General features: G+C 40.2%; 1 long non-coding RNA gene across 2 annotated transcripts in view; it reads left to right on the top strand.

Annotated features, from left to right (window-relative positions):
• The window catches only part of LOC122562409, a 38,023-nt gene extending 19,097 nt beyond the window's left edge, over positions 1–18,926 (top strand). For both annotated transcript variants that reach the window (XR_006315294.1, XR_006315295.1), the window contains exons 2-3: positions 14,737–14,796; positions 18,408–18,926. This is a non-coding gene — a long non-coding RNA (uncharacterized LOC122562409). The remainder of the gene's footprint in view (positions 1–14,736; positions 14,797–18,407) is intronic.
• The last annotated feature ends 675 nt before the right edge of the window (positions 18,927–19,601 follow it).

Here is a 19,601-nt window from a genome sequence, read left to right as displayed (position 1 = left end):
AGAGTCATAGAGATGTACAGGATGGAAACAGACCCTTCCATCCAACCTGTTTCTCCTCCTCTGTTTTAAATCTGCCACCCTTTTAGCCTAAAACCACGACCACTTATACTAAATTGTTCTCCTTGTGGGGCAGTCTTCTCTGTCTATTTTGTCTATTCCTTTTTAGCATCTTTTATATCTCCAATTTGATTTCTCTTCATTCTTTGAAACACTAACGAATCTAACGTAAACTGGTCAACCTCTCCTCATAAGACATGCCCTTAATTTCTGAACAAGCCTTTTACCTGTGGTAAACTTGAATTTTGATACAGTGCAAGTTCTGTGGAGAAATCTGTCTTTAATGTATGCTCCCTGACGTCGCCTAGAGATGGGAAAAGTCTATAGTTTCACTCTGTGTGGGATTACATCCAGAAATTGAATAGTTCATTGTGAAATGAAGCCTGTCCAAATCACTGATTAATCTTGACATATTGTAGATAAATTATTGCTTGTTAGTACAGAACTTAAACATTTTTAGAAAGAAGTCAAAATTTTTCCTCTTCTACTCATTGGGACTAAGACACACATATATCGAACTTGAGAAAAGAACATCAATTCAGACAGATTGGGGGGGAACAGATGTTGATTATTTGGACCCTTATTAGCATAGAGGTGCAGCAGGACCTATTAATGGTCAATCTTAATGACCTAATGAACTTCAGATGAGGCAGTTTGACTGATCAGGATGCTGGTTTGGGTAATGGGGTAGGGGTTGGAGTGAAAATGGAGTTATGTATGAATAAACCTCTTGTTCAGCTACAGAGTTGGGGCAAATTATATTTGTGTTCTAGCACACGAAAATAAAATGTGCCATTACTCCAACAGCCTTAGCTTGAAATTATTAGCACAGTCTGGATTATTTATAAATACTGTCCAATAGTAAAATAGCATCAAGTGCTGAACACTGTTGAGTTTACTGCAAACAATGAATTTTCAGTTTCTACAAATCTACAGGTTTATGCATTTTGTAAAGTGAGGCCCATTTGTTTTGTTTGTCACAACATGTTGGCGTCACTGGCTAGGTTAGCATTTATTGCCTGTCCCCAATTGCTCAACGGGTAGTGAAGGATCAATACCCCCAGGGTCCAGGAGTGTAAAGCACAGCACCAGACTACCCTCTCAGCTGTCTGGAGCAATCCCCAGAAATATAGGAAGGAGTTCCATGTCTTTCTGTACCCCCTGAGAGTACGTTCCATCATCTTCCCTCCCCTCCAATACCTCTCACACTCACTGTATTTCTCCTCCTGTACCCACCTCCCAACAAGTCTCAAGCTCTACCACTCACTATTGCCTGCAACACCTTCAAACACCCACTCAAATCCATGACATCTCTAACCTTGCAGCATGCCCTATGTGTTACCTGCTCAACCTGCTCACCTCCCCACCTCTAACAACAATCATATTTGTGCCACTGACTTTATCTTCTTAATATCTGCAACTCTCCAATTGCAGGTTGAAAACAGTCTGTAATAGACAGAACTCTTCATGCACTGCCGTTCAACTCCTCAACCCTAACGAGGAGAGAATTCTGACTCTGACCTGTTCATGCAGGCCCTGGACTGACTTTGCTAGGAACCCTTGACCAAAGACTATTTCTCTTGACTTTTGCTGTGCCTGCACTAAGTGGCATGGAAAGGCAATAGTTGTTGTGGTTCTGTTCGCTGAGCTGGAAGTTTTTGTTGCAAACGTTTCGTCCCCTGGCTAGGCGGCATCATCATCAGTGCTTGGGAGCCTCCTGCGAAGCGCTTCTTTGATGTTTCCTCCGGTGTTTATAGTGGTCTGTCCCTGCCCCTTCCGGTTGTCAGTTTCAGCTGTCCGCTGTAGTGGTTGGTATATTGGGTCCAGGTCGATGTGTTTGTTGATGGAGTTTGTGGATGAATGCCATGCCTCTAGGAATTCCCTGGCTGTCCTCTGTCTGGCTTGCCCTATGATAGCAGTGTTGTCCCAGTCAAATTCATGTTGCTTGTTGTCTGCATGTGTGGCTACTAAGGATAGCTGGTCGTGTCATTTCGTGTTCCATTTATATCGTTTATTGATTTATCTCACTGGGTTTCAACCTCATTAAATGATCACCAGCTAAGTACTTTGCCCATCATTGCTGGACTACCATCAATCCCTTTAATGAAACCTGCAAGTGTTGCCTTCCCTACAATGGTGTTGTAAAGTATCATACTTCATCATTTAACTTTTTGTTAAAGCAGATGTACAAATGTACCCTGATAACACGATGGATCCAGATTTCCTGCTGTAATTATTACTGTGGAAGGATTGAAGCAAGGCCATATGGGCAGCTGGGATTTTGACCAAATTGCTGACAGATTGATGACAATGACATTTCTGGTGGAAACGTCAGCATAATGGTACCTGAGGTAATGGGGTATGTGCAGTGGACAAGAACGCACATTGCTGAACACAAGAGCATTTCTGGATAAGCATTATTTAACACTAATTAAGCTGGGATTTGTTCCTTGTTCAAATCTTGTCCCCACCGCCCTCACACACAAAGCTTTCTCCCAGACTGCAGAACAGGAGGGAGCCCTCAGCCACTTAACTGGCAAGCGTCACACCTTCAGTCAGATTGAAGAAGGCTGGGTGCGGAAATAACAGAGGAAGGAGGGTGGGGGAATTGGGTGGAGATGGAACCCAGAGAGACAACAGCTGTTGAGCAGACAAAGGGATGGATTATAACAGGCTGGTGAGAGTGAATTACTGATAGTAGGGACCACAAGTATTTTAAAACGTGTTACCAGCTTGTTTTCTCTAAATTCATGGAATCTGGGCACTACTGGCTAGGATAGCATTTGTTATCCACCCAGTTAGCCACATTGCTGTGGGTCTGGAGTTACAAGCAGGCGAGACCAGGTAGGGTTTCCGTAGGATTTCCCTTTGTAAAAGGCATTATTGAAACAGAAAGGTTTGTCCCCCTCCTCTGCTCCCCAACGATTGTTCATTATCAGACTCCCAATTCCAGATTTTTATTGCATTCAAATTCTACCATCTGTGGGATTCAAAATCACATCCCTCCAACATTACCTGGGTCTCTAGAATAACAGTCCAGTGATTATACCACTAAGCCATCTCCTTTCCTTGGTATTTTCTTGTTTCCCACAGGTACTAGCATCCATCTCTTTTCCTAACTGTTGTTCTCTCTCTCTCTCTCTCTTGGCATTCATCCACAAACTCCATCAACAAACACATCGACCTGGACCCAATATACCAACCACTACAGCGGACAGCTGAAACTGACAACCGAAAGCGGCAGGGACAGACCACTATAAACACCGGAGGAAACATCAAAGAAGCGCTTCGCAGGAGGTTCCCAAGCACTGATGATGCCACCTAGCCAGGGGATGAAACGTTTGCAACAAAAACTTCCAGCTCGGCGAACAGAACCACAACAACGAGCACCCAAGCTACAAATCTTCGCACAAACTTTGAAAGGCAATAGTGATATGAGCCTGGTATCTCTGCCTGAGAGTGACAGTGTTAAAAGGCAAGGCAAAAAGTGATGCAGTGAGCAAATAGGCTCAGTGAGTGAGCAATTTGATAATCAACAAAGAGATACAGGCTGACGCAGTCAGTGACCTGGGTGCCTATTCCTATGTGCATGGTGTCATTGATGCAACATTACAATGATCATTATTGATGCACCTTGTGACGCCAGCACTAATATAAAAAAAAGACTGTGCGCTTTTGGGGCTTAATTGTATTAATTATGAAACAGGGAACAGTTGAAAAATTGTTGGTAAAACAAATCTGAGAGTTGGATTAGGTAAAAATTTCCTTCATTCAAGATGTTTGTTATGCATATTTTAGAAGTTAAGAGAAACTTCTATTTTCAAAAAAAATTGTTCATTTGTTACTGCTTGACTTTGTGAATAGTGAAGAGTTGTTTATCTGACCGGTTCTGTGAAGAGAGTCTTTGTGAAAGTCCCTCCAGCAGTACTGTATTTTGATTCAGGTAAACATCATTTCACATATATAGTAAAAGGTAAGCCTCTAGCTGAAGGTTGATAATATTTTCATTTTGTGAGAATATAATAAGCATTTATAAAGGGAGCCTTTTATGCATTTGTCAAAACAAATGCTCCAGAACATTGACTATTTAAAGGTCTCTATTTCAGCCATCATTCTATGTTAGAAATCTTCCCTCTGAGTCAGAAATATAACAAATCAGCATGACATGTCAGGGCAATACAGTAAAAAGGTTGTTATTTTGAAGAAGATTAGTAGTGCTCTTAATAAAAACCCAAAAAAGCACGGATGCTGTAAATCCGAAACAAAAACAGAAGTTACTGGAAAAGCTCAGCAGGTCTGGCAGCTTCTGTGCAGAGAAATCAAAGTTACTGTCTCGGGTCCAGTGACCCTTCCTCAGAACTCAGAATGTGGTCGTGCTCTTCCTTGGTGTTATTCACATCTCAAAAGCTAGAAGTAGATTATCTAGTTTATCGCCTCGTTGCTGCTTGCAGGACCTTGCTCCATACAAATCTTATTCCAACATTGATTACACTTCAAACAAAATCTCTAATTGCTATAAATTGCTTGGTATCCAGAGGTTATGGATGTCATAGCATAAATGCACTTCCTTCCTTTTTCAGTCTTTTTTTCAATTTAACTAAAGTCCTTGAATGCTTAGAGAAAAGTATTCCTTTTTGTTTCCTTTTTGTATTCATATTGAGTAGGCGAATGCGTGCATACAATTGGGCAGTTGTCACCTAATGAAGGAACTGCGCTCTGAAAGCTAGTGCTTCCCATTAAACCTGTTGGACTATATCCTGGTGTTGTATGATTTTTAATTTTGTACACCCCAGTGCAAAACCGGCATCTCCAAATCATGGGCACAGTAAGTACTATTAAGAAAGTAAAAGGTTACTAACCTTCTTCTCTGAATACATGATCAGCACAATTGAGCAATATCTACCAATATATAATAAAGTTAATCTGTTGAAATATTTCAAAACTTTCCAAATAGATTTTTCATGTTTCAAAGAATACTTGATGAATATAGCCCAACAGTTAATTTTGTGGTCTAGGGTATCTTTTGTTTCTCTCATTTGTAAACTGCAGCTAGGAAGGTGCTTACAAAACTCTGAATCAGCATTTGTCTTTTTAATGGCAATACTCTGAAGCATTGCAAACTGTGAGGATCGCAGGGTAGAACTTAAAAAGGACATTGACATGATGGAGTGGGTAGACACGTGGTAGATGAAGTTCAATGCTGAGAAGTGTAAGGTGGTAGATTTTGTTTTTAAAAAAAACATGTAAAGGTAAAATAAGATTTCGGGCACAAAGTAAAAATGCTCAGAGCTGGAGCAGGCACGATGGGCCAACTAGCCATCTGCTATGTAATAAATCTGAGCGTCTCTTTACAGCCATTTACTGTCAGACAAAAATTAAGAGAAATTGTTTTGCTGCTGAACCAGTTATCATTATTTACCATGGCATGCAGGCTAGGTAATTCTTTTGAAGAATTGTTCCAGATTACCAGTAGGCTGTTCATTTGAGATATAATACTGCCTACCCAAGAGAGGACTATCTGCTGTTTTCTTGGAAGGAAGGTACTTTGGTTGGCAGGTGATATCCTGAATCCTCAATCCTCTCCTTTCCTGTGAGCACAGGAAGACTTGGTCAGATAGACCAAATGTTGTCATCCATGCATTTATGACCACTTGTGAAATAGTGGGGCTTGTTTTCCAGCACACACTTGCCATCAGAAACATGACAGGTGTGACAACAGATGACAGTCTGGTATATCTATGAGTACTATATATTGAGGTAAATTAGTATTGTGAAGAAGCTCAAGCCTAAAGAGAGTTCTTGACGCAAACCCAAACCCAAACTCAAGGATCTGAGTTTTAAACCATGCAAGAAAGAAAGAGATCCACACATATATGAATATATATTGTGTGTTCTTTTGGCAATCTGTGTTGGTGCAGTGCCAGGACTGTAGACACAGCTATCCAGCTCAGATCACAATCTCACATTAGCAATGTGCTTATTGGCCAGTTAATCTTTAGATAGTGTTAACTGAGGGGTAAATGTTACCCAAGATATAGGCAGAACCTCCCGTTCTTTGAACTCATGCATTCATTTGTTTTCACAGCCACCTGAACTTTGGCCTTTAATGCATTTTATCAGAAAAGTTTGATGTAATTGCACTCTCTCTTTTTGCACTGAATTGTTAAACTTGAATTTAATGTGTTTTCTCTGAATCAGTGGATAGTGATTTCGATCTCTTTGCCAAAGACTTGAAGTTGTTGGCTCAAACCTTTTGCTGGAGCCTCACCATCGTGGGAAAAATACTGAAAATCCACATCAGAATTCACTTTGCTGCACGTCATTTCTGATTTTAAAAGCGAGAATTTATGATATCTTGGGCTTTGCATGTATGGTTCCTAGCCTTAAGTGGCCAGTTGCCTCCATTTTAAATTTGAGTTTTGGTATAAAGGCAGAAATTGCTGGTGAAACTCAGCAGGTCTGCCAGTAAATTGGACCTAAAATGTTAATTCTATTTTCTATCCAAAGATGCTGCCAAATTTGCCAAGCTCCTCCAGCTATTTCTGCTTCTGTTTCAGATTTCCGATTTGCAACATGCACTGTTCTTTGTCAATAGATGTGAAGCTCGAAGAGCACAGTAGGTCAGACAGTATGTAAGGAGCAGGAAAGTCAATGTTTCAGGCCAAGCCCCTTCGTCAGAACTGGGGACGGGAGCCCAGAAATAAATGGAGGTAGGGGGTTTGGGCTGGGGGAAGGGTAGGTGGGACGGTGATAAGTGGGGGTTGTTGTGATTGGTGAGTATTGTATTGTGGTGGGATAGGTGAGTAGGAAGATGGACAGGTTAGGTCAGGTCGAGGCAAGGGGAGGCCTAGACATGGGGTAAGGCTAGAGGTGGAGGGGCTTTGAATCTGGTGAAGTCAACATCGAGACCATTAGGCTGTAAGCTCCCCAGGTGAAATATCAGGTGTTGTTGCGCCAGCTTACGTTGACCTCACTCTGACAGAGGAGGAGACCAAGAATGGACATGTTGCCAGGGAAGTGGGAGTGGGGGGAATTAAAATGGGTGACAACCGGAAGGTTGAGTTGGTTAGTGTGTGCAAAACGCTGATGCTCAGTGCATCAGTCGCCGAGTCTGCGTTTGGTCACCCCGATGTAGCGGAGATCACGTTGGGAGCAACAGATGCAATACATCAGCTTAGGTGACATGCAGGTGAATCTCTGTCAGTTCTGGAAGGATTGTTTAGGCATTTAGATGGTGGTGAGAGGGGGATTGTAGGGGCAGGTGTTGCACCTCTTCCCCCCAGCCCCACCCCTTCCCTCTAAATACTTCTGGGTCCCCACCCCCTCTCCTCTCCCCAGTCCTGATGAAGGGTTTTAGCCTGAAATGTTGATTTCCTGCTCCTTGAATGCTGTCTGACCTGTTGTGCTCTTCTAGTTTTACATCTACTGACTCTGACTTCTAGCATCTGCAGTCCTTTGTTTTATTTTGGAATTTTGGTGTTCCTGGTCTTTTGAATCCAGAGTGTGTAGAGCAGATCCATATCTGAGCGGAAGTGAAGTATCTGTGTCAATGCTAAATATAGAATGAACCATTAACCTGCTGTTTAGGCTGGTTGGGAAAGGCTGCTGGATGTCTTGGCTACCATTTATCCCTCGGGGAATAGACAATAAGCTGTTGGCAAATTGGCTTTCATGGTTCTTGTATCACAAATTCCCTACAGTATGGAACCAGTCCACACCGACCCTCCGGAGAGTAACCCACACAGACCCCTTTCCCTTTTGACTAATGCACCGAACACTACGGGCAATTTACCAAGACCAATTCGCCTAACCTGCACATCTTTGGACTGTGAGAGGAAACCAGAGCACCCGGAGGAAACCCACGCAGACACTGGGAGAATATGCAAACTCCACACAGTCAGTCGCCTGAGATTGGAATCGAACCTAGAACCCTGGTGGTTGAGGTAGCAGTGTTAACCACTGAACCACCGTGCCGCCCCAATTTCTAAACTAGAATATCAATGAATGTGAACTGCTTTAGGCATTGAAGATTATGGAAGGTCCTATTGAACTTATGATTCATTTCTTTGATCTCTGCAGTGGGGATTACCCCATGATCTCATATTTCACAGGATAAGAGTATGATGGTTGAGGTAAACTTTTAGCAGCTTCAAATGGATAATTTTAGTTTCTGAGGTATCATTGGCATTTTTCTATTAGAAAGAAATAATTACCTGTACATAGAGGGCACTGGTATACATCAAACATAATGCTAGAGAAGGGCAGGGCTTTCCGGGAGCTACTGTAGTGAGGACAGGATTGAACACCTGTTGACTGCATGGGTTTCCCCCGTTGGTTTCACGGTCTTCACTACCGTTTTATCCATTTGAGCTGACTAATCTCTTGCTGCACCTTCAACAAACACTTAGAATATGTCCTTTGCTATTGTTGATCAACTGAACTTCACGTGTTGTTACATTAACTTTGGCTTGCTCAGATAAAGAAAGGATATAAGATAAATATGCCACCTTCTTTAATATAGTATGGAGTATAAACTGCATGATTGGATAACTGATTGGACAAAAGTGACTGATGGAATTCTGTGTTTTTTTTAAATGAGAGATCCTTCATTTTGGATCAACATTAGAAGTCTAAAGTTATGTTTTTAAATGATATAAAAAAAACTAGCAAGTGTAATGACCTCAATAGTTTCAGGACTACAGGTGCAAGGATGATAAAATATCAAGAAATGGTACAGAAAATAATCAAAAAACCTATTGAAATGCAAGCCTTTGTTTCAAGGCAGGTTGAATACGAAGGAAAGAATCTTCTGCTGTGGTTAGACAAAAAATGCCTTTCAAAGGTAAGAGATGATAGCCGAGAGGGGGTATCGCAAGACAATTAATCCTGAGACCCAGGAGCCGGGTTTGAATCCCACCGCTGACTCCTTCAGGGAAGCAAGTGTCCATCCTTACCTTGGTCTGGCCTACATGTGATTCTAGACCTACAGAATAGAGGATTGGCTGACATTTTTCATAGTCTATTTTTCGTAGAATCCCTACAGTGTGGAAACAAGCCATTCAGCCCAACAAGTCCACACCAACCCTCCAAAGAGTGACCCATGCAGACCCGTTGCCCTACCCTATTAATCTACATTTACCCCTGACTAATGCACCTAACCTACACATCCCTGAACACTTTGGGCAATTTAGTATGGTCAATTCACCTGATCTGCACATCTTTGGACTGTGGGAGGAAACCAGAGCACCCGGGGGAAACCCATGCAGTCACCGGGAGAATGTGCAAACTCCACCTAGACAGTCGCCCGAGGCTGGAATCAAACCCAGGTCCCTGGCACTGTGAGGCAGCAGTGCTAACCACTGAGCCACCATACCACCGGAGTCACCGACTGGCAGAAGGCAGAGAGTGGAGATAAAGGTGTCTTTTTTCAAGTTGGTCAAATTCTGCTCCTATATTGCCTGACCATTTATGGGATGTGGGCATCCCTGTCAAAAGCCAGCATTTATTGCCCATGCCTAATGATGTTTCAGAAGATGGCAGTGAGCTGCTGCCTTGAATTTTCTACTCCTTCTGTGAGGAAGGGAATTCCAGGATTTTGACCGAGTAATAGTGATGGAACAGTGTCTGGTAGAGGTGTTCTTATTGCATGTGCAGTTCTTGACATCCTAAATGGTAGAATTCAAAAGTTTGGAAGATATTGTTGAAGGAACCTTTTGGTGAGTTGTTGCAGTGTTTATAGATGGTGCACACTGCTGCCACAGTGTATTAGTGGTGAAGGGAGTGAATGTTGAAGCTGATGGATGGGGTACCAGCCAAGGAGGCTGCTTTTTCCTGGATGGTATCAAATTTCTGGAGCATTGTTATTGCTGCTACTGCTGTTGTCCCAGAGTGGTACAATGATGCTCGGTATTGAATTGCTAGACCTGTATGAGGTCTACAGCTGTACAACATGAAGGGAGGGATTCTCAATGTGAATATAGGACTTTGACTTTGAGGACTATGCAGTGGTAACTCCTTCCAAAACTGTCATGGGCTGATCCACCTGTAACAGGTAATGGCTGTGGATCAGACTAAGTATGTTTTCCCTGTTCTTTGTTCCTTGCCACCTGCCAGCAACCAAGGTTTTTTTTAGGATTTAGCATTTTCTGACTAAGTTGGTAAGCAACTACTTTTGGAGATAGAAATTGGTGTCCCCATTCCAGGCTACCTCTGTGTCCTTGCTACTCTGTGTCCCTTCATCTGGGGGATACGTTAGGTATTCAGCAGGAAGTTATTTTCCAATCTGGTAATTTTTCAATCCAAAAGAAGGAATCAGGAGTTGGTCTACTCTTGACATATTTATTCCAACTCTTCATTCATCTTAATGAGATGACTATGCTCTTGTGCAGATCAGTCCCTTCTTCATGCTAATTCTAAAATAGTGCTTCAATTAACATTACTGTTCCGAATCATACTTGGAACATACACATATTCACATTGAATTAGCTCAGCATTTACAGCATCTGCATGCTTCCTTGTCCATATTTGGCTTAATGCCAGGAGATTTCATGGGTCTGGAGTTACTGGTCCAACAATCCATAATGGTATTGTTAATTACAGATTTATTGATTTGAATTTAAATTCCACAAATTGTCCAACTGCTGATCGGACAAGACAGACTCTGATGATGTCTGGGGCCTAGTCACAACCAATAAATCATATCTTATGTGAGATACAATTGCTTGGCTAGTGTGTGAGACACAGCCCTTTCAATTGTACAACAACCTCTCCCACTCTCTCTCTCACTCTCTCACTCTCTCACTCTCTCACTCTCTCACTCTCTCACTCTCTCACTCTCTCACTCTCTCACTCTCTCACTCTCTCACTCTCTCACTCTCTCACAGATGTAACTGACTGGCTTTCTAGCTTATTTTGTGGGTTTGGAGACACATGTAGGCCAGACCAAGTAAGACTGATAGATTTATTTCACTAAAGGGTACTGGGTGAACGAGAGGCTTTTTTTTAAATGTTAGTGGTTACTGAGACTAAGATTTAAGTGTATATTCACTAATTGGATTTGAATTCCACAGCTATTATGGTGGAATTTGTATTCATTTCCCAGACCATTAACCTGGATAAATCTGCATTAATGACATTAGTGCTGTGTCAACACCTTCCTTATTACTGTATGCAGTCAGCTATAACACTTTCCAACAATGAATGCACCACAAAATAATTTCTTTTTGACTGTAACCTGCATTAGTTTCTCACAGATGTTATGTAAATGTAAATCTCTTTGTCCACCTGCCTGTCTGTCCTTCGTTTCTGTCTTTCTTTCCCATACATGTAACACGTTCAACCTTGTTTGAATGCCACTTACTCATTGCTCATTGGAGATGTACTAAACTGATATGTCATTAACTGCATTACCTTCCCAAATTCTATGTAAGCAAAGGCTTTTTACCAATCATCATATCATTGCTAACTTTTCAAAAAATTTAATTATGTTTAACCAGAATCTCTATCCAAATATGCAGCCCTTGACAGTGTAAAATTACTTCACATATCACATTGGAAGTATCATGTGAAGTTAACAATTAACCGGTTTCTGGTTAAATCCAAGATTTTAAATATCAAAATATAATATTATTGTCAAACACCACTTGCGCAGTGAACACCATCTTCTCTCAGACTGTGCTTTAGTAGTCTTTATTTGTGCCACAAATTAGTTTAAACATTCAGGTTGTGTCCTTTTGGCTCCTTGCTTGTTGGGCATCGCCTGCCTATGACAGCTTGCACAATTGCACTGTGGCTTACAATTGTGCTGTAAGATAGAGGAGAAAGAATCCAGAATGTGCTAATGTGAAACCCCTTTTCCATCTTGAAGGGGATGTTCAACAATTAATGTTGATCAGATAGTGAGAACAGAAATTTCATATGGATCTACTATATGGTTTATGCTTTGGGGGAAGTTCTGAGACTTTTTTTTAAGTGGAAGAATTGGTGCAGCGTGCTTAACATTTTTCTCCTTGCGTAACTGTGTATTCTTTGACCCTTCTAATGTCATTTTATGGTTGCACTTTGAAATATTATCACTGCCTCTTTTAATTTGGTTTTGATGTAATTTACTATTATTACGTGTACTGAGCTACAGTGAAATGTATTGTTTTGCATGCTAACCAGACAAATCATTCCTTACATAAGTACATCGAGCTAATAGAACAGAATGTAGAATGTAGTTGTATAGCTACAGAGAAGGTGCAGAGAAAGATTATCTCTAATAGGAGAGGTCCATTCGTAAGTCTGAAAATAGTGGGGAAGAAACTGTGTTCTTCAATCTGTTGTATGTTTTAAAACTTTGCTATCTTCTGCCCAATAGAAGAGAGTATGACCAGGGTGGAGGGTTCTTTGAACATGTTAGCTGCTTTCCTGAGGTAGCAGGAAGTGTAGACTAATTTTTGTGATGGAGTAGACTGTGTTCAGAACTCTCCTTTCCACAATGACCATTTCTTTCTCCCTCTCTACTGCCTAACTGTTTGCATGTTGGATTGTGCATCCTCTTCCTGAAGGAGTGTAATCATTTCTTGCATACTAAATAGCAGCATTAATTCCAGTCTCGTATTCTTGACTATTTGCAACGCTTTGAGATTCAGAGATTTTGAGTAATTGATTTCATGCTAAGACACTACTTACCTTCAGGTGACAGGAGTACTCCCTCATGTACAGTGAGCAACTAATCTCTGAAAGGCTAACCTGACTCTCTGAGCATTAGATTGTGCCTAATTCCTCAACAGAGCCAGCTAGATCAGGAGTGCAAGGTATGGGCTGGTGACCGGAATTGGCTTGTACTCGAAAAGGCATTCCAGGAAATTGGAAAAAGAGGGTTAGGAATCATGGATTTAGACTCCAGTCACCATTTTTGTCCTTGTATGGCATTTCCCCACCTCCATGAAAATCCAGCCCAGCAGTTCCAACTAATGACCTTTTGTCTTCCCAGTCGTAACCTGAAATATTTTCTTCTCTCTTCTCTCCTCTCTCTTTGTACCCCACCCCACCTCACTCTCTCCCTCCACCCACGTCTTTAGCCATTGTAGAAAATTTACAGCATGCTTTTGTTTTAGATTTACAATGTCTGTATTTTGCTTCTGATAATTTTTTGATTTAATTTTTTTGGCGTTTAGGAAATGTGAAGTGAGTTGACTCTGCATTTTGTGAATGGGGCATGTGGCTCTGACTCTTTTTGGACCTGCTGGAGTTGCCCAAATCCAAATATGGCATCTGTGGCTAACCTCTTCCTGCTCATTACTTTTTTTTTGGTTTTCTTGAACATCTGTTCAATTTTGTGAGGACCGCTGACTTTAGGATTAGTCAGAGAGCAAAACCAATCCTATTGTTGATATATTTATTACGAGGCGATACCAGTTGCCAGTCGCAAATGAAATACACTACACCATAGATTGATTAGTTCAATAATTAGGGTCTGGAAACCTAGTTGATATTGCATTGAAGCCCTGTTATTGTGTTCAGCTCAACTCTCAAGGAGTTGGGATGACAGGAAAGGAAGTCTGAGAGATGCTAGATCAGACTAGATCAGAGTCAGGCTAGGTTTGTGTTGGCCTGCATTCAATAATTCAAGTTAATTTGGATGCTTTGTTCATTCATGTCCAACTTTTTCATCATGTTGTAAGAAGAAAGAGAATGGTGTGGTGCTAATGTGACTGGACTAGTAATCCAAAGGCCCAAACTCATGTCCTGGGAGTAGGCAGTTGATTGATTAATTCATCGAATTTAAATATTATCTGGCATACAGAGACAGTCTTAGTGATGCTGATCATAGAAATTTGTCATTATGAATTAGATATTTTGCAATGATATCAAATGAAGGACATCGGCCATCCTTACCTGGTCTAGTCTGTATGTAATGCCAGCTCCACAAAAATGTGGCTAGGAAGCCAATTAGTTCATGGCAACTAGAACTGAGCGACAACTGGCGATGCCAACAACACCCGTTTCCAATAAGAGAATAGTGAAGTAAAAAATATATATTTAGGGATGCCCTAAAGTTGTAAAAGATGTTACTTGAATCAAGTCTCTCTTTCTTGCTAAGTAAATTCATGTTTTATTTCCCTTTCTTTCTTGAAATTGGATCTAAGTTCTTCAGATTCTAGTCACCTGTACTTTTGACTTTTGAGCTTTGACTTGTTTTCTTTGTAGCCGTTCAAACCAAACAGCGCAGGGTTTATATGTACCACCTCATCATGCTGGTGTGCCTTCCCTTGGCCTATAACATTCCTGTCAGCCCAGTATTTACTGATCGGCACTGGTTGTTTTGATTTTTGTTTTGAGTTCTTAATCTTACTTTCAAAATCCTCTATAACTTTGCATCTCCCTATGGCTGCATTCTCTTCCAAATCCACAATGCTCCAAGCTGGGAATAGGTAGTCAGGCAATCTGAATTGTGGTGTTGCAGTGAATTCCTCCAGGAATGGAGGAGAGGAGTTGTGTCTCTCTCTTGTGGTTGTGGTTTAATGTTTGCATGCTAACAAGTTAAAATGTTTATCCAAGTGAGTTATGTTTCTATTTAAAGAAGGGAAATGTGTTTCCTGGTTTTGGTCAGTCTATGTATGTATGTATGTATGTATGTTTTATTTGGGAAAAACAAGCTCATTTCAGTGAATCTTTAAATTTTGTGAATTACAGGTTTAAGGAGCTGGGTCAAATCATCTGATGCATGCTGTGGATGTGAGGAAGCTTTGTGAGGTAAATGAAATTACTTTTATAATTTGGGTTTTTTTAAAAAGAAGTGGTATTCAGATTTTGGTGCAATAAGTTTATCACATGAACGGTGGGTGTCGTCAGGGCTTGTGAACGCTGATGTTGAGTGCCTGCTTCTAAGTATAATTGGGGTGCAATAGAATCATTCAACATAGAGCGAGGATGAGACAGCATTCTTCAGTATCTGTACACCACTGTAGTCACATACAACAAGACCACCTGGGTGCATCTTCAAGTGACAGAGGAAGGACAATTTCAAAATAAATATTCAGCAATGCGGCAAATCATTTGAGTGAGAGTTTGTATGGCTCTCAAATCTAACATGGGTGGTTGGTAATTCCACCAAGTCACCTACATGAAAGAACCTTGACATTGAATGTGGGTATTATCAAGAACTGAAAAGTCAGTGGGTGCTGAGACTATATGCAATTCAAACTGTTGGAAAATTGACCAGTAAATTTATCAAAGCAGGGAAATTCAATCACTTGTTTTTTCTGTAATTAACAATATTTATGTTTGAAACAGTATTATATTTGATATCTTTTTTGAGGCTCTGCCTTGGTTAATAGATCTGAGTAATATTCAAGGAACAGAACAATGTTATCATGCAACAGGACTTTGTAAGTCCCTTGGTCAGAATCTGCAAACATTTAGGCTTGAGACTGTAACTTGGGTATCAAATACAAGAATTTATTGAGATGAGATTCTTTGAGCAAGTGTATGGGGTGGAAGGAAGTGAGGAGTGTGAGAATGTTACTTGTGGCTCACTCAACCAAATTAATCCCAGTTGCTTTTTAGTTGCTGGGAATGGAGTTTTAGGAGGCAAAGGAAGTTCTATGATATACTTGCTTGGAATGTCTTCTGAGTCCGATGGAGAGGCATCCTCCAATTTTGTTTTTAAGTGTGTTTGCAATGATGGAGTTAAACATTAAAGCCTGTGAAAATTTGAGGTTAACACAGTGAATGCAGCAATAATAAATGTTATGTTGTGTTGCCTTTGTCATTTGGAATGTAATATTAGTTGTTTTAAGCATAAGTATTTTCAAATGTTTTGAGAATTGTTGTTAAACCTGGTAGAGAGTGATGGTTTGACTACAGTTGGAGTTCTTCATTCATATCTGACTATCCTACTGCAAAAACTATGTACAGGTAATGTAGGAGATGGAAGAAAATTAAACCTATTTTCACAGCTGTTACTGCTACTGTATAACTGTAAAGAAAGATGGAACAGAGCAGGAATCCTTTCTCTGGAAAAGCCAAAGTTGTAAGGTAGAGGTTTGTATCACCTGTGGGATAGTTGTAGAACAATCTCTACTTACAGGGTGTCCAAAACTCAGGAACACTGGTCTAAGTTGTTAATAAATGATGTTTTGAAAAAAAGAAACCTGGAATTTGAGTAGAAGTAATAAAGAGCGCAGATATATTTTAAAAGAAAGTTCAATAAGTACATGAAGAAGAAGAAGAAGAAGAAAGAAGTAGAATAAGCTGATTTTACGTGCGATGAAGTGAGATAAAAGAAGGCTTATGTAAAACATGCAACCAGATATGGATTGGGTTAGGCTGTTCTTATCTGTAAATACCAGGTAGCGGAATTCGTATATTGTTAATTAGTAGACTTTCAATGAAACTTTTGTTTGTTTGTTTGTTTTAATTTGGGTTTGAAGGTGGATTGTCTAGTTGTCCCTAAGTATACAATTAGAAACAATGGAAAATCATCTTTGCAAGAATTATCTGCTGTAACTATCCTGTTTGGAAAATTTGAAGTGATATGCAGTTGTATCATGTGTAAGTAGGATAGTTGAGGCTTTTTATAAATCTTTGTGCACTTGATTTTTTTTTTAAAAAGATGAATGCTTAAAAATGTCTGTCTTTGGATAGTGAACCTAAAGACAAGATATGGAGTTCAAAACAAGATCATTTCAATTTAAAATTTGATAAGTGGGGGAAGGCACCAGGCAGAAAGGGGAAAGTCATAGAGTCATAGAGATGTACAGCATGGAAACAGACATTCGGTCCAACTTGTCCATGATGACTAGATACCCCAACCTAATCTAGTCCATTTGCCAGTGCCTGGCCCATATCCCACCAACCCCTTCCTATTCATATACCCATCCAAATGCCTTTTAAAGGTTGCAATTGTACCAGCTTCCACCACTTCCTCTGGCAGCTCATTCCACCCTCTGTGTGAAAATGTTGCCCCTTCAGGTCTCTTTTATATATTTCCCCTCTCACCCTAAACCTATGCCCTCTAGCTCTGGACTCACCCACCCCAGGGAAAAGACTTTGTTTATTTATCCTATGCATGCCCCTCATGAATTTATGAACCTCTATAATGTCACCCCTCAGTCTCCGACGCTGCAGGGAAAACAGCCCTAGCCTGAGGATGGAGATTGGAGAGAAGTCCAACTTTAAGCTGTTAAATGACAGGAACAGGGATGAGAGATCATTCAATTTCAAGATATTTATATAAATGTGACCAGAGTTAGAATGACATTGGCCACAAGAGGCAGAACATCTTTAAAATACAGTCTTGGGTCAATCTGAAATGTCAGGTATTTTACGTGTAAAGATAGGGATAATTGTGTTGTGAGTATGTGATTATTAGTCTTGGGTGTTATCCTAGATCTCTCCTTTTATAGTGCAATCTGTGCACTTCATACTCATTTACCACGTCACTGCTTAAATCACTTGTCTTGGAGCAATTAGCACAGTAATACTGTTCCAAATCATCCACTGTCGCTTCTGTTAGTTTGAGGTTCTAATTTCATGACCAGCATACAAGTACAACAGTATATTATTTGCATTTGGCCTCCTTGTCATTTTGTTCCTTAATTCCCTTTGTTTTTCACACACTCTGAAGGTGACAGAATATAAATGCTGGTAGTGAAAAGCAATCACAGTGGTCTTTATTTTTAAATACTGGTGTTTTTACAGTGCTTGAAGTGAGACTTCGTAGAAAAACATTGAAGACGTAACAATGTCCAAGGTGTCTTTTCTAGTGCTTTGTTACCATTTAACACGTGAACTGTGGTTTCCTGCTGCTTCACACTTGACCACACTTGTTAAGCAAATATATGGGCGGAAGTCCTGGGGAAGTGAGCTAGAAACAATCCTTCTGCATTAAGAGTTCACAGGTAAAGCCCCTGAAAGTTAACCATATTTTCCATTCAAAAGTACAAATGATTGCAGTTGCAAAGTTATGTAATAACTCTGCACATTTCCAGAACAAATGGCTATGAAACTGCTTTCAGTACAATCTAAAGTAAATTTGCCTGGTTCAAAAGTTGATTATGAAAAAATGTAATAGCATCCTCACTGCATTACACAACTTCTGTGTGGCCTTCCTGCATTTGAGAGAAGGATACTACCACTTCAGATGCAGATTTCCTCAAGTGTGTCAGCTGGTTCGACAAATCATAGGTTACCTTTTAGTTACATTGAGACTATTGATTAAGTTAATTAATAGCACTCACTATTAGTAGGTTAGGTATCTGACTTTTAAAGTGGATAGATACACAAATTTAATTGCTTGAATGTTTGTATTAGTCTGCTTATACACCTCCTATTCTCTGATTTCATGGTGAACTGCTCTACAGCTGCAAATAACAAGGTTTTAAAAGGGGAACAGAAAAAGTTGGCCTGCGAGACATAGTTGGCAAGAAGAGTGGAGATTCTTAATGAAGTTGCCGTGGGTATTTATAAATAGATATTGAAACTGATAACTCAATGTTTGCTTTAAATAGTTAATCAATGGTCTATTGGACTCCGTGTAGCCCTGTTGACAGTCATCAAATGTGGCACAGTTGTGTTTATTCTAACTATTCTCTGTCATGAAAACAAGACCCTTGCAAAGTTTTGCTAAGTATCTGGTGTAAAGTTTCAAATGAGTTTGTTTGCCCAGCCTCCAAAAATCTTTGTATATGTGAATAATAATCTTTGGTGGGTCAGAAATGACGGGGGATTTTTGTTTGTTATTTTAAAGTTCTGTTTACAGCACAATTTGCACATTTCTGCCAAACAGTTTCTATTTTGAAGGTAAGAGACAGTCAAGGCTCAGATGAACAAAGAGTGAAGATGTTAGAGACTTTCCATGATGTGGAGGAGCTGGTGTTGGACTGGGGTGGGCAAAGTTAAAAATCACACAACATCAAGTTATAATCCAACAGGTTTATTTGGAAGCATTAGCTTTCCGAGCGCTGTTCCTTCTTCAGGTGGTTGTCAGGAGACTTTCCAGGTGATGAAATTTCATACCTCTGTTTGACCTAGAGTTGCCAACTCTGGCCATTACCCTGTAGATGTGCATTACCTTTCCATATCTATCTAAAAGCAAAATGTTTCTCTGTTGCTAATCCAAACCCAAACCCAGTTTCTGAAGGATTAAACTAGATTCAAATATTTTTCTTTATTAATAATCTTATTCACTGAATATAACATTGTTACATCTGCTCTTGACCTAGTGTCCCAGCTCTCTCTCTTTATACACTTTAAACATATCAATTGAAAAATAAAATTTGAACCAAATTTTACAGGTAGCGACCCCCATTTGTTGAAAAAGCACTTTAACTAAAGATGAAATTTCAAAAGTAACTTAAATTACAACATGGTTTTGGAATGAAATTATATAACCCCAGTTGTTTACTGTTTCTGTATTATGATTTGAAGGTGTTGGTGTTGGACTGGGGTATACAAAGTTAAAAATCACACAACACCAGGTTATAGTCCAACAGGTTTATTTAGGAGCGTTAGGTTTCAGAGCGCTGCTCCTTCATCCGGTGGTTGTGAATGTGAGC

This window comes from Chiloscyllium plagiosum, chromosome 2, assembly GCF_004010195.1.
Source record: "Chiloscyllium plagiosum isolate BGI_BamShark_2017 chromosome 2, ASM401019v2, whole genome shotgun sequence".
Taxonomy (NCBI): Eukaryota; Metazoa; Chordata; class Chondrichthyes; order Orectolobiformes; family Hemiscylliidae; genus Chiloscyllium; species Chiloscyllium plagiosum.
Note: the sequence above shows the minus strand (reverse complement) of the source record. Positions and strands in the feature narration are given on the sequence as shown.